A 13,800-nucleotide genomic window follows, 5' to 3' on the forward strand; every position below is an offset into this window, starting at 1 on the left:
GTGTGTGTGTGTGTGTATATATGTGTGTGTGTATATACGTGTGTGTGTGTAGATAGCTGTGTGTGTGTGTATTGTGTCTGTCTGTGTGTATATACTGTGTGTGTTATATACTGTGTGTGTGTATATACTTTGTGTGTGTGTGTATACTGTGTGTGTGTGTGTGTGTATATACTGTGTGTGTATACTGTGTGTGTGTATTGTGTGTGTGTATAATATGTGTGTATACTATGTGTGTGTATACTGTGTAGTGTGTGTGTGTGTGTATACTGTGTGTGTGTGTACTGTGTGTGTGTGTATACTGTATGTGTGTGTATACTGTATGTGTGTGTATACTGTTTGTGTGTGTATACTGTTTGTGTGTGTATACTGTGTTTGTGTGTGTGTATACTGTGTGTGTGTGTGTATACTCTGTGTGTGTGTGTGTATACTGTGTGTGTGTGTATACTGTGTGTGTGTGTGTGTATATACTGTTTGTGTGTGTATACTCTGGGTGTGTGCGTGTGTATACTGTGTAGGTGTGTATACTGTGTGTGTGTGTATAATCTGTGTGTGTGTGTATACTCTGTGTGTATACTGTGTGTGTGTGTGTATACTGTGTTTGTGTGTGTATACTGGGTGTGTGTGTGTACACTGTGTGTGTATACTGTGTGTGTGTGTGTATAGTGTGTGTGTGTATAGTGAGTGTGTGTGTGTATCATGAGTGTTTGTGTGTGTGTATATTGTGTGTGTTTGTATAGTGTGTGTGTATAGTGAGTGTGTGTGTCTATAGTGAGTGTGTGTGTGTGTATAGTGAGTGTGTGTGTGCATAGTGAGTGTGTGTGTATAGTGAGTGTGTGTGATTGTATAGTGAGTGTGTGTATAGTGAGTGTGTGTGTGTGTAGTGAGTGTGTGTAGTGAGTGTGTGTGTGTAGTGAGTGTGTGTGTGTGTATAGTGAGTGTGTGTGTATTGTGTGTGTATAGTGTGTGTGTGTATAGCGTGTGTGTGTGTATAGCATGTGTGTGTATAGCGTGTGTGTGTGTGTATAGTGAGTGTGTGTGTGTATAGTGAGTGAATGTGTGTGTGTATAGTGAGTGAGTGTGTGCGTATAGTGAGTGTTTGTGTGTGTGTAGTGAGTGTGTTTATTGTGAGTGTGTGTGTGTATAGTGAGTGTGTGTGTGTGTGTATAGTGTGTATAGTTTGTGTGTGTATAGTGTGTGTGTATCTAGTGTGTTGTGTGTGTTGTGTGTGTGTGTTGTGTGTGTATAGTGTGTGTGTGTAGTGTGTGTGTGTGTGCGTGTATGTGTGTGTGTAGTGTGTGTATAGAGTGTGTGTGTATAGTGCGTGTGTGTGTATAGTGCGTGTGTGTGTATAGTGCGTGTGTGTGTATAGTGTGTGTGTGTATAGTGTGTGTGTATAGTGTGTGTGTATAGTGTGTGTAGTGTGTGTGTGTGTGTATAGTGTGTGTGTATAGTGTGTGTGTATAGTGTGTGTGTGTGTATAGTGTGTGTGTGTGTGTATAGTGTGTGTGTGTGTATAGTGTGTGTGTGTAGTGTGTGTGTGTGTGTATAGTGTGTGTGTATAGTGTGTGTGTGTGTATTGTGTGTGTGTGTATAGTGTGTGTGTGTTTGTGTATTGTGTGTGTGTATAGTGTGTGTGTGTGTGTATATTTGTGTGTGTGTATATTTGTGTGTGTGTGTGTGTATTTGTGTGTGTATTGTATGTGTGTGTATGTGTATTGTGTGTGGATGTGTATTGTGTGTGTGCATGTGTATTTGTGTTTTGTGTCTGTGTGTGTGTCGTGTATGTGTGTGTGTGTATATTTGTGTGTGTGTTTATAGTGTGTGTGTCTATAGTGTGTGTGTGTGTGCATACTGTGTGTGTGTTCATACTGTGTGTGGGTGTGTATACCTTGTGTGTGCGTGTATATACTGTGAGTGTGTATACTGTGTGTGTGTAAACTGTGTGTGTATACTGTGTGTGTGCGTGTATACTGTGTGTGTGTGTGTGTGTGTGTGTGTGTGTGTATACTGTGTGGGTGTGCATACCGTGTGTATAATGTGTGTGTTTGTGTATACTGTGTGTGTGTGGGTGTGTATTCTGTGTGTGTACTGTGTGTGTGCATACTGTGTGTGTGCATACTATGTGTGTGTATACTGTGTGTGTATGTATACATACTGTGTGTATGTATACTGTGTGTGTGTACTCTGTGTGTGTGTGCGCGTATACTGTGTGTGTGTGTATACTGTGTGTGCGTATATTGTGTGTGTGTGTATATTGTGTGTGTGTGTGTACTGTGTGTGTGTGTGTATACTGTGTGTGTATACTGTGTGTGTGTGTGTGTGTGTGTGTGTGTGTGTGTGTGTATATACTGTGTATGTGTGTATACTGTGTGTGTGTGTATACTGTGTGTGTATACTGTGTGTGTGTATACTGTGCGTATGTGTGTATACTGTGCGTGGGTGTATACTGTGTGTGTGTGTATATACTGTGTGTGTGTATACTGTGTGTGTGTTTGTTTTTATACATGTGTGTATACTGTGTGTGTGTGTATACTGTGTGTGTGTATACTGTGTGTGTATACTGTGTGTGTGTGTATACTGTGTGTGTGTATACTGTGTGCATATACTGTGATTGTGTGTGTGTGTGTGTATACACTGTGTGTGTATATACAGTGTGTGTGTGAGTGTGTATACTGTGTGTGTGTATACTGTGTGTGTATGTGTGTGTGTATACTGTGTGTATGTGTGTGTGTATACTGTGTGTGTGTATACTGTGTGTGTGGGTGTATACTGTGTGTGTTTTTATACATGTGTGTGTATACTGTGTGTGTATACTGTGTGTGTGTATACTGTGTGTGTGTATATTGTGTGTGTATGTGTGTGTGTGTATACTGTGTGTGTGTATATACTGTGTATGTGTGTGTGTGTATACTGTGTGTGTGTATACTGTGTGTGTGTATACTGTGCGTGTGTGTGTATACTGTGTGTGGGTGTATACTGTGTGTGTGTATACTGTGTGTGTGTATACTGTGTGTGTGTGTGTTTTTATACATGAGTGTGTGTGTATACTGTGTGTGAATACTGTGTGTGTGTATACTGTGTGTGTGTGTATACTGTGTGCATATACTGTGTGTGTGTGTGTGTGTATACACTGTGTGTGTGTGTATATACAGTGTGTGTGTGTGTATACAGTGTGTGTGTGTATACAGTGTGTGTGTGTATACTGTGTGTGTGTATGTATACATAACGTGTGTATGTATACTGTGTGTGTATACTGTGTGTGTGTGTATACTGTGTGTGTGTGTATACTGTGTGTGTGTGTGTATACTGTGTGTGTATACTGTGTGTGTGTGTGTACTGTGTGTGTGTGTTTACTGTGTGTGTGTATACTGTGTGTGTGTGTGTATACTGTGCGTACACTGTGTGTATACTGTGTGTGTGTGGGTGTGCATACCGTGTGTATAATGTGTGTGTTTGTGTATACTGTGTGTATACTGTGTGTGTGTGTGGGTGTGTATTCTGTGTGTGTACTGTGTGTGTATACTGTGTGTGTGCATACTGTGTGTGTGTATACTGTGTGTGTCTGTGTGTGTGTATATACTGTGTGTCTGTGTATAATGTGTGTGTTTGTGTATACTGTGCGTATACTGTGTGTATACTGTGTGTGGGTGTGTATTCTGTGTGTGTACTGTGTGTGTGTCTATACTGTGTGTGTGCATACTATGTGTGTGTATACTGTGTGTGTGTGTGTGTGTATGTGTATACAGTGTGTGTGTATACAGTGTGTGTGTGTACTGTGTGTGTGTGTGTGTATATACTGTGTGTTTGTGTGTGTGTATATACTGTGTGTGTGTGTGTGTGTGTGTGTGTGTGTGTATAGTGAGTGTGTGTGTGTGTGTATAGTGAGTGTGTGTGTAGTGTGGGACGGGCTTCACTTGGCCAGTGCTGGGACTAGAGTCCTGCAGATCATATAACTAGGGCTGTAGAGAGGGCTTTAAACTAACTAGTGGGGGGGGCGGGGGGGGGGGGGGTTCCTAGAGAGCAAATAATAAAAATGACAACAGAGAAGGTCATAGACTTAGGTAGCAGTGGGGAAATTAAAAACCAGAGTGTGTCAGGAAGGGGCAGAAGGTATGGAGTAAAATGTAAAGTAATAAAAAGGGCAAAAGCAGGAACTAAGTGTCACAAAACATATTTGAAAGTTCTCTATCTGAATGCACGTAGCATTCATAACAAAATAGACGAGTTAATGGCACAAATAACTACATATGGGTATGATCTTGTGGCCATTACAGAAACATGGCTGCAAGGTGACAATGCCTGGGAATTAAACATACCAGGTTATTTAACGATCAGGGAGGACAGGCAGGAAGGAAGGGGAGGTGGGGTGGCTATGTTAATAAAGGAAGGAATCACTGTAATACAGAGAAATGATATTGGGTCAAAAGATCAGGAGAATGAAACAGTTTGGGTGGAGATAAGGAATAATAAGGGGAAAAAAACACTAGTGGGCGTAGTCTATAGGCCTCCGAATAGTTGCAACTCGGTTGGACGGAGTATCAATCAGGAAATTGTTGAGGCTTGTAATAAGGGAACATCTATAATTATGGGGGATTTTAACTATCATATTAATTGGACAAATCAAATTGGGCAGGGCTGCCTTGAGGATGAGTTCATTGAGTGTATTAGGGATGGGTTTCTTGAGCAGTATGTAACTGAACCGACCAGGGGGCAAGCAACCTTAGATCTGGTCCTGTGTAACGAGACAGGATTAATTAAAAATGTCCTAGTAAAGGATCCCCTTGGAATGAGTGACCATAACATGGTTGAATTCCATATTCAATTAGAGGGTGAGAAGGTTGGATCTCAAACAAGCGTGCTAAGCTTGAATAAAGGAGACAATGAAGGTATGAGAGCGGAATTGAGTAGAGTGGATTGGGAAAATAGATTAAAGGGTAAGACGACACATTTGTGGTGTACATTTAAGGAGTTATTTTACAACTTCCAAAAAATGTATATTCCACTGAAAAGAAAAGGGTGTAAAAGAAAAGACAGCCATCCGTGGCTAAGTAAAGAAATTAAGGATAGTATTCGACTAAAAACAAGGGCATATAAGGTAGCCAAATCTAGTGGAAGGATAGAGGATTGGGAAAACTTTAAAAGACAGCAAAAAATAACAAAAAGATTGATTAAGAAAGGGAAGATAGATTATGAAAGTAAATTAGCAAAAAATATAAAAACAGATAGTAAGAGTTTTTATAGTTATATAAAAAGAAAAAGGGTAGCTAAAGTAAATGTTGGTCCCTTAGAGGATGAGACCAGGAAATTAATGGTGGGAAATATGGAGATGGCAAAAACACTGAGTATTTTGTATCAGTCTTTACAGTAGAGGACACTAAGAATATCCCAACACTGGACAAACAGGGGGCTATAGGGGGGGAGGAGCTAAACCGATCAAAATCACTAAGGAAGTGGTACTCGGTCAAATAATGGGACTCAAGGCAGATAAATCACCTGGACCTGATGGCTTACATCCTAGGGTCTTGAGGGAAGTGGCGGTAGGGATTGTGGATGCATTGGTAATAATTTTCCAAAACTCCCTGGACTCAGCAAAGGTCCCGGCTGACTGGAAAACTGCTAATGTAACATCCTTATTTAAAAAGGGCAGTAGACAGAAGGCTGGAAACTAAAGACCGGTTAGCCTAACATCTGTGGTAGGTAAAATGTTGGAGTCCATTATTAAGGAGACAGTAACAGGACATTTGGATAATCATAATTTAATAGGACAAAGTCAGCATGGTTTTATGAAGGGGAAGTCATGTTTGACAAATTTGCTGGAGTTCTTTGAGGAAGTAACATATAGGGTGGATAAAGGGGAACCAATGGACGTAGTGTATTTAGACTTCCAAAAGGCATTTGACAATGTGCCACACAAAAGATTATTGCTTAAGATAAAAAATCACGGGATTGGGGGTAATATTCTGGCATGGATAGAGGATTGGCTACCTAACAGAAGGCAGAGAGTTGGGATAAATGGTTCATTCTCAGACTGGCAATCAGTAACTAGTGGTGTTCCGCAGGGGTCAGTGCTGGGTCCCCAACTCTTTACAATCTATATTAACGATTTGGAGGAGGGGACCGAGTGTAACATATCAAAGTTTGCAGATGATACTAAGATGGGAGGGAAAGTAGTGAGTGAGGAGGACATAAAAAACCTGCAAGGGGACATAGACAGGCTAAGTAAGTGGGCAGAGATTTGGCAGATGGAATACAATACTGGAAAGTGTGAGGTTATGCACTTTGGCAGGAAAAATCGTAGAGCAAGTTATTATCTTAATGGCAAGAAACTGGAAAGTACTGAAGTACAAAGGGATCTGGGGGTCCTGGTGCACGAAACTCAAAAGGTTAGTATGCAGGTGCAGCAAGTGATTAAGAAGGCCAATGGAATGTTGGGTTTCATTGCTAGGGGGATAGAATATAAAAATAGGGAGGTATTGCTTCAGTTGTACAAGGTATTGGTGAGACCGCACCTGGAATACTGCATACAGTTTTGGTGTCCATACTTAAGAAAAGACATACTTGCTCTCGAGTCAGTACAAAGAAGGTTCACTCGGTTAATCCCGGGGATGAGGGGATGGACATATGAGGAGAGGTTGAGTAGATTGGGACTCTACTCATTGGAGTTCAGAAGAATGAGAGGCGATCTTATTGAAACATATAAGATTGTGAAGGGGTTGGATCGGGTGGATGCGGGGAGGATGTTACCGATGATGGGTGAAACTAGAACTGGGGGCATAGTCTTAGAATAAGGGGCTGCTCTCTCAAAACTGAGAAGAGGAGGAACTACTTCACTCAGAGGGTGGTAGGTCCATGGAATATGCTGCCCCAAAAAGCTGTAGAAGCTACATCATTACATAAATTTAAAACAGAAATAGACAGTTTCCTAGAAGTAAAGGGAATTAAGGGTTACGGGGAGCGGGCAGGAATTTGGACATGAGTCTAGGTTCGGATCGGTCATGGCCCTGTGGTTAGTGGAGCGGGCCCAGGGGCCGTGTAGCCTGATCCTGCTCCTATTTCATGTGTCTAATTCTGTTAGATTCAGGTGATAGTTCTGTGATAGTAGATTGGCGGTTAGGATCAGATCAGCCATGATCTTATTGAATGGCGGAGCAGGCTCGAGGGGCCGATTGGCCTACTCCTGCTCCTATTTCTTATGTTCTTATGTTCTATAGTGAGTGTGTGTGTGTGTATGTGTGTGTAGTGAGTGTGTGTGTGTGTGTGTGTGTATAGTGTGTGTGTGTGTGTATAGTGTGTGTGTGTGTATAGTGTGTTTGTGTGTGTGTATAGTGAGTGTGTGTGTATAGTGAGTGTGTGTGTATAGTGAGTGTGTGTGTGTGTGTGTAGTGTGTGTGTGTATAGTGTGTGTGTGTATAGTGTGTGTGTGTGTGTGTATAGTGTGTGTGTGTATAGTGAGTGTGTGTTTGTGTGTGTGTATAGTGAGTGTGTGTGTGTAGTGCGTGTGTGTGTAGTGCGTGTGTGTGTAGTGCGTGTGTGTGTAGTGTGTGTGTGTGTATAGTGTGTGTGTATAGTATGTGTGTGTATAGTGTGTGTGTGTGTATAGTGAGTGAGCGTTTGTGTGTATAGTGAGTGTGTGCGTGTGTATAGTGAGTGTGTAGTGTGTGTGTATAGTGAGTGTGTGTATCGTGAGTGTGTGTGTGAGTGTAGTGAGTGTATGTTTGTGTATGGTGAGCGTGTGTGTATAGTGTGTGTGTGTATAGTGTGTGTGTGTGTAGTGTGTGTGTGTGTGTAGTGTGTGTGTGTATAGTGTGTGTGTGTGTATAGTGAGTGTGTGTGTATAGTGAGTGTGTGTGTGTATAGTGTGTAGTGAGTGTGTGTGTGTATAGTGAGTGTGTGTGCATGTATAGTGTGTGTGTGTAGTGTGTGTGCATAGCATGTGTGTGTATAGTGTGTGTGTGTATTGTGTGTGTGTATAGTGTGTGTGTGTGTGTGTATAGTGTGTGTATAGTATGTGTGTGTGTATACTGTGTGTGTGTATACTGTGTGTGTGTATACCTGTGTGTGTATACTGTGTGTGTGTGTATACAGTGTGTGTGTGTACTGTGTGTGTATATACTGTGTGTGTGTGTGTATATATACTGTGTGTCTGTGTGTGTGTGTGTATACTGTGTGTGTGTATACTGTGTGTGTGTGTATACTGTGTGTGTGTGTGTATATACTGTGTGTGTTTGTGTGTATATACTGTGTGTGTTTGTGTGTATATACTGTGTGTCTGTGTGTATATACTGTAGTGTATGTACCTTTAAGAGCCCCTGTGTACTGTAATACCGGTAGTGACCACTCGGGTATATAAGCCTGTATAGTGTCTTGTATCTTTTAGTTCACCTCCAGACTTTGTTCAGTAAACACCTGTTAAACCAACTCCTGCATTCCGTGTCTCCATTAACACACGGATACAACAGTGGCGACGAATTGGAAATGGACTTACCTGCAATTCGGCAGCACCTCAAGGAGATCGATTCCTCAGACGAAGGTCGAAGAAAAAAAAAAGAAAAAAAAAAGCTGTGGTTTCACCAGCTAGCCGGGCTGGTGGCAGGTACTGCACTAATCCTTCCTGGGCGGCGGGCTGGAGCTCGATCGGGCGGCTCTGCAGCGGGGCCGAGCAGCGAGTCGGAAGGCGGAGGCAAACAGAGACGGAGGGTGGAGCACGCGGGAGACGGCCGGCGCTGCAAAGCAGGTCGGCATTCGGACCAAGCAGAGGGAGGGAAAAGTCCCAGAGAGTCCGGCGGGAACGAGTCTCCAACTATTAAAAATATCTGTGAAAATAAAAACCGCGGAGAACAGCGTTGTCAGCAGCGGCGGGAAAGCGCGGGAGGCGCCATTTTTTCTCTGCTGGGAAGAAAGGAAAGCGCGGGAGGCACCATTTTTGATTTTCAGGATGCCTAAGACTGGCAATATTACTGCTTTCGATAATGATATAGAGGATTGGACCACATATGTGGAAAGAGTGGAGGTACAGCGAATGAAGTAGAGGATGATAAAAAGGCATCGGTACTTCTAAATCTGATGGGCGCAAGGACATACGGGCTTTTACGAAACTTAATCACTCCAGCCAAACCGATGGACAAGAATTTTAAGGAGATTATTGATACCCTACAGGAGCACTTAAACCCAACACCGCTGCTGATAGCGGAACGATTCAAATTCTGCAGGAGAAATCAGCACAAGAATGAAAGTAACGCTGATTACCTCACCGAATTAAGAAAGCTGTCAAAGCACTGCCAATTCGGGGCAGGACTGGCAGATTCTCTACGAGACAAATTCATCTGCGGTCTCCTAAGTGAAGGAACACAGAAAAGGCTACTTTCTGAGAAAGATTTGACACTGGACAAGGCTTTCAGTGTGGCTGTATCATACGAAGCAGCAGCAAGAGGAGCTGCAGAGATACAGCAAAAGCCACAGGACTTCGGCACCCATGAAATGACACGGGGTTTCGAGAGATGTTATCACTGCGGCAGATCCACCCATGACCAGAGGGACTGCTGGTTCAAGGACAAAGCATGCAGGCAATGCGGAAAGATGGGACACATTGCATGTGTATGCCGATCTGGAAACAAAAAATCCACTGACAGAAAAAAAATCAATAAGGAAAAGTACAGAAAGGTACAAATGATGACGGACAGTAGCTCCGAAGACCAGAAGAGCGATAGCGACTCCGGAAACAAGAGACTAAGCTGTCTCAAATTACATAATGTAATTGCCAAAGAAGATTACCAGACCATTTGGGTTACCCTCACGATAGCGGGGTCCCCAGTTAAAATGGAGCTAGATACAGGATCAGCTCTGACCATCATAAGTCGACGGGATTACGAGCGGCTATTTCCGCATATACCTTTGAAAGACACATCCATTATCTTGAAGACATATACGGGGCAGAAAGTATACCCCAGAGGGAAAATAAGGGTGCCTGTTGTATACAACGGCAAGGAAATACAGAAGTTGTATTTATACGTTCTGCAAGATGGTGGTCCACCGCTGTTGGGACGTGAATGGATCAGGAAGATACGTTTAGACTGGCACTCCATTCAGGCACTGACGGTGACCAGTAAGAAAAAAAATGATGATGACTTCATACCTGAACGATTAAAAGACATCTTGACCAACGCCAAGGAAGTGTTTCAACAGAAACTAGGAACCTTGAAAGGCATCACCGCCTCAATAAAAGTGGAAGATGCGGCAATTCCCAAGTTTTTTAAGGCAAGGCCGGTGCCATATGCAATTCATCCAGCAGTCGAGGCAGAGCTGGAGAATTTGGAAAAGGCAGGCGTATTATCCAAGATAGATTGGAGCGAGTGGGCAACACCCATCGTCCCGGTCATGAAGAAAACGTTGAATAATGATAAATCTGAAGAACAGAGAAAAATTCGCATCTGTGGGGACTTCAAGGTGACTGTAAACCCGGTCCTTCACACGGTACAGTATCCTCTTCCGAGGATGGAAGATATTTTCGCCTCACTATCCGGAGGGAAACGTTTCACCAAAATTGACTTGGCACAGGCATATCTACAGATGGAGGTTGAGGAGGCCTCTAAAAATTATCTCACGATAAACACACACAAAGGCCTGTACCAGTACAATTGACTGGTTTTCGGAGTAGCATCAGCTCCAGCTATCTGGCAAAGAGCTATGGAGCAAGTCCTGCAAGGGATTCCGGGGACTCAATGCTACCTAGACGACATCCTTGTAACAGGAGAAAACGACAATGAGCGCCTTGCCAATTTGCAGCAGGTGCTCACTAGGCTGAGAGAACGGGGCCTACGAGCAAATCGCCCCAAGTGCGAATTTTTCCAGAAACAAATATCATATTGTGGCCATATAATTAACGAAGAAGGGTTGCATAAGTCACCTGAAAAAATTGAAGCGGTCATAAAAGCCCCAGCACCTGAAAATGTCTCACAATTAAGGTCGTTCCTGGGATTGATAAATTACTATCATAAATTTTTACCGAACTTGTCAACTGTTCTGCACCCTCTTAACGCACTGCTACAAACGGGAGTAATTTGGAAATGGAGCGAAGACTGTAAACGTGCCTTCCATAAATGCAAAGGCTTGATCACGTCCAAGGAAATGTTGGCTCATTACAACCCATCACTGCCAATCAGACTGGCGTGCGATGCATCCCCTTACGGCGTAGGAGCGGTATTATCGCATAGATTCCCTGATGGCTCGGAGCAGCCGATAGCTTTTGCGTCACGCTCATTAAACTCAGCTGAGCGTAACTATGCCCAGATCGACAGGGAAGCACTCAGCCTGGTATGGGGAGTGAAGAAATTCAACCATTACCTACACGGACAAAATTTACCTTGTTGACTGACCATCAACCCCTCGTCTCCATATTCAACCCTAAAAAGGGCGTTCCCATTATGACAGCGCAAAGGCTACAGAGGTGGTCCCTTTTCCTAGGGGCACACCAATATGACATAGAATACAAAGGATCAAAACAGCATGGGAATGCTGACGGTTTATCGCGCCTACCGTTGCCAACGGTAGAAGAGGCACCTGCAGTGGACCCAGTGGAGATGTTCCACTCAACCATAGTGGAATGTCTACCAGTAACAAATTCTACCATTGAAAAGGAAACGAGAAATGACCCGACTCTCTCACGAGTCTACGATTTAACGGTGAAGGGATGGCCAGCACATGGCGAACCACTGTTGCCAGCATTCTCGCAAAGAAGAGAACAGCTGTCAGTGTGCCGAGGAACCTTGATGTGTGGATCCAGAGTGGTGATTCCACCCAAACTCCAGGATAAAGTGCTAAAGGAGCTTCACGAGGGGCATCTGGGTGGAGTGAAAATGAAGAACCTAGCCAGAGCGTTTGTGTGGTGGCCAGGTATCGATGGATACATCGAAGAAATGACCAAGAGCTGTCTAGGATGCCAGAAGGTCCAAAACGCCCCACCACAAGCCCCTCTACATCCATGGGAGTGGCCCTCATCTCCCTGGCAAAGGGTACATATCGACTTTGCTGATCCATAATCGCGGTTGATGCACACTCCAAGTGGCTGGAGGTAATAAAGATATCCTCCACCACCACGGAAAAAATCATCACAGTATTAAGGACCATATTTGCCAGGAATCGGCTGCCTGAACAGATCTGTTCTGATAATGGACCGCAATTTGTGTCCGAAGAATTCAGGAAGTTCTTAAAAAACAATGGGGTTAAGCACTACACGTCCGCCCCATACCATCCCGCCACCAATGGATTAGCTGAAAGGTTTGTCCAGACCTTCAAGAAGGCCATAAAGGCCATGGGTAATGAAGACATAAATCTACAACATAAGGTAGATAACTTCTTGTTTGCGTACAGGAATGCAACACATGTGGTTACAAACCAAATTCCCGCCATGATGTTTTTCAATAGAAGACTAAGATGCCGGCTGGATTTGATCAAGCCAAACATCAGAAGGGACGTAGAGAACCGGCAATTTCAAGGCATGAATGAAAGGCCAACTAGAACCTTCCAGATAGGTCAACAAGTTTTGGCCCGGGACTACCGTACCGAGAAATGGCAGCCTGGAACTATTTGCACATGACTAGGACCACTGATGTATACCGTGGACATTGGAGAAAGCATAATAAGGCGCCATACTGACCAGATCATAGAGTCATCCGAAAAGGGACAACCTACACCACAACTCTTTACGCCTAATGATGAAGCAGAGATACCCATAGTATCTACCTCCGATCCGGTGATACTGGAACCAGATGAACCCGACATTGACATTCAAGCCAAATCGACCTTGCCAAAAGAACCTACTACACCACCAAAAACTATTACACCACCAAGGCGTTATCCGGACCGAGTCAGGAAGCCTCCAGAGAGACTGACTTATAATTGATTAACTGCAGCAAATGTGTAGATTATTGTTCTTGTAAACATGTTAATTAATGATTACATAAAATGTTATGTACTAATTATCTAAAAGGGGAGGAATTGCAGTGTATGTATCTTTAAGAGCCCTGTGTACTGTAATACCGGTAGTGACCACTCGGGTATATAAGCCTGTATAGTGTCTTGTATCTTTTAGTTCACCTCCAGACCTTGTTCAGTAAACACCTGTTAAACCAACTCCTGCATTCCGTGTCTCCATTAACACACGGATACAACATATACTGTGTGTGTATAGTGTGTGTGTATATACGGTGTGTGTGTGTGTGTATACTGTGGGTGTGTGTGTATACTGTGTGTGTGTGCGCGTGTGTGTATGCTGTGTGTGTGTGTACATAAGAACATAAGAACATAAGAAGTAGGAGCAGGAGTAGGATATACAGCCCCTCGGGCCTGCTCCGCCATTCAATAGGATCATGGCTGATCCGAATCTAGACTCACGTCCACTTCCCTGCCCTCTCCCCGTCACCCCTAATTCCCTTATCTGCTGGGAAACTGTCTATCTCCATTTTTAATTTGTTTAATGTTGCAGCTTCCGCAGCTCTCTGGGGTAGCAAATTCCATAGATTTACTACCCTCTGAGTGAAGAAGTTTCTCCTCATCTCAGTTTTGAAAGGGCAGCCCCTTATTCTAAGATTATGCCCCCGAGTTCCAGTCTCACCCATCAGTGGAAACATCCTCACCGCATCCACCCGATCAAGCCCCCTCACAATCTTATATGTTTCGATAAGATCGCCTCTCATTCTTCTGAACGCCAATGAGTAGAGTCCCAACCTACTCAACCTTTCCTCATACGTCAACCCCCTCATCTCCGGAATCAATCGAGTGAACCTTCTCTGAACCGCCTCGAGA

The 13,800-nt window shown here is 43.5% G+C and overlaps 1 protein-coding gene across 1 annotated transcript in view; it reads left to right on the forward strand.

The window, feature by feature from the left end:
* Positions 1 to 13,800, forward strand: part of LOC147108294 (semaphorin-6B-like) — a 789,919-nt gene that overhangs the window by 262,158 nt on the left and 513,961 nt on the right. The gene's annotated exons all lie outside the window — the stretch shown is intronic.

The sequence above is a fragment of the Somniosus microcephalus genome, chromosome 13 (genome assembly GCF_052327205.1).
Source record: "Somniosus microcephalus isolate GS21.2 chromosome 13, FLI_Smic_1.0, whole genome shotgun sequence".
Lineage (NCBI taxonomy): Eukaryota > Metazoa > Chordata > Chondrichthyes > Squaliformes > Somniosidae > Somniosus > Somniosus microcephalus.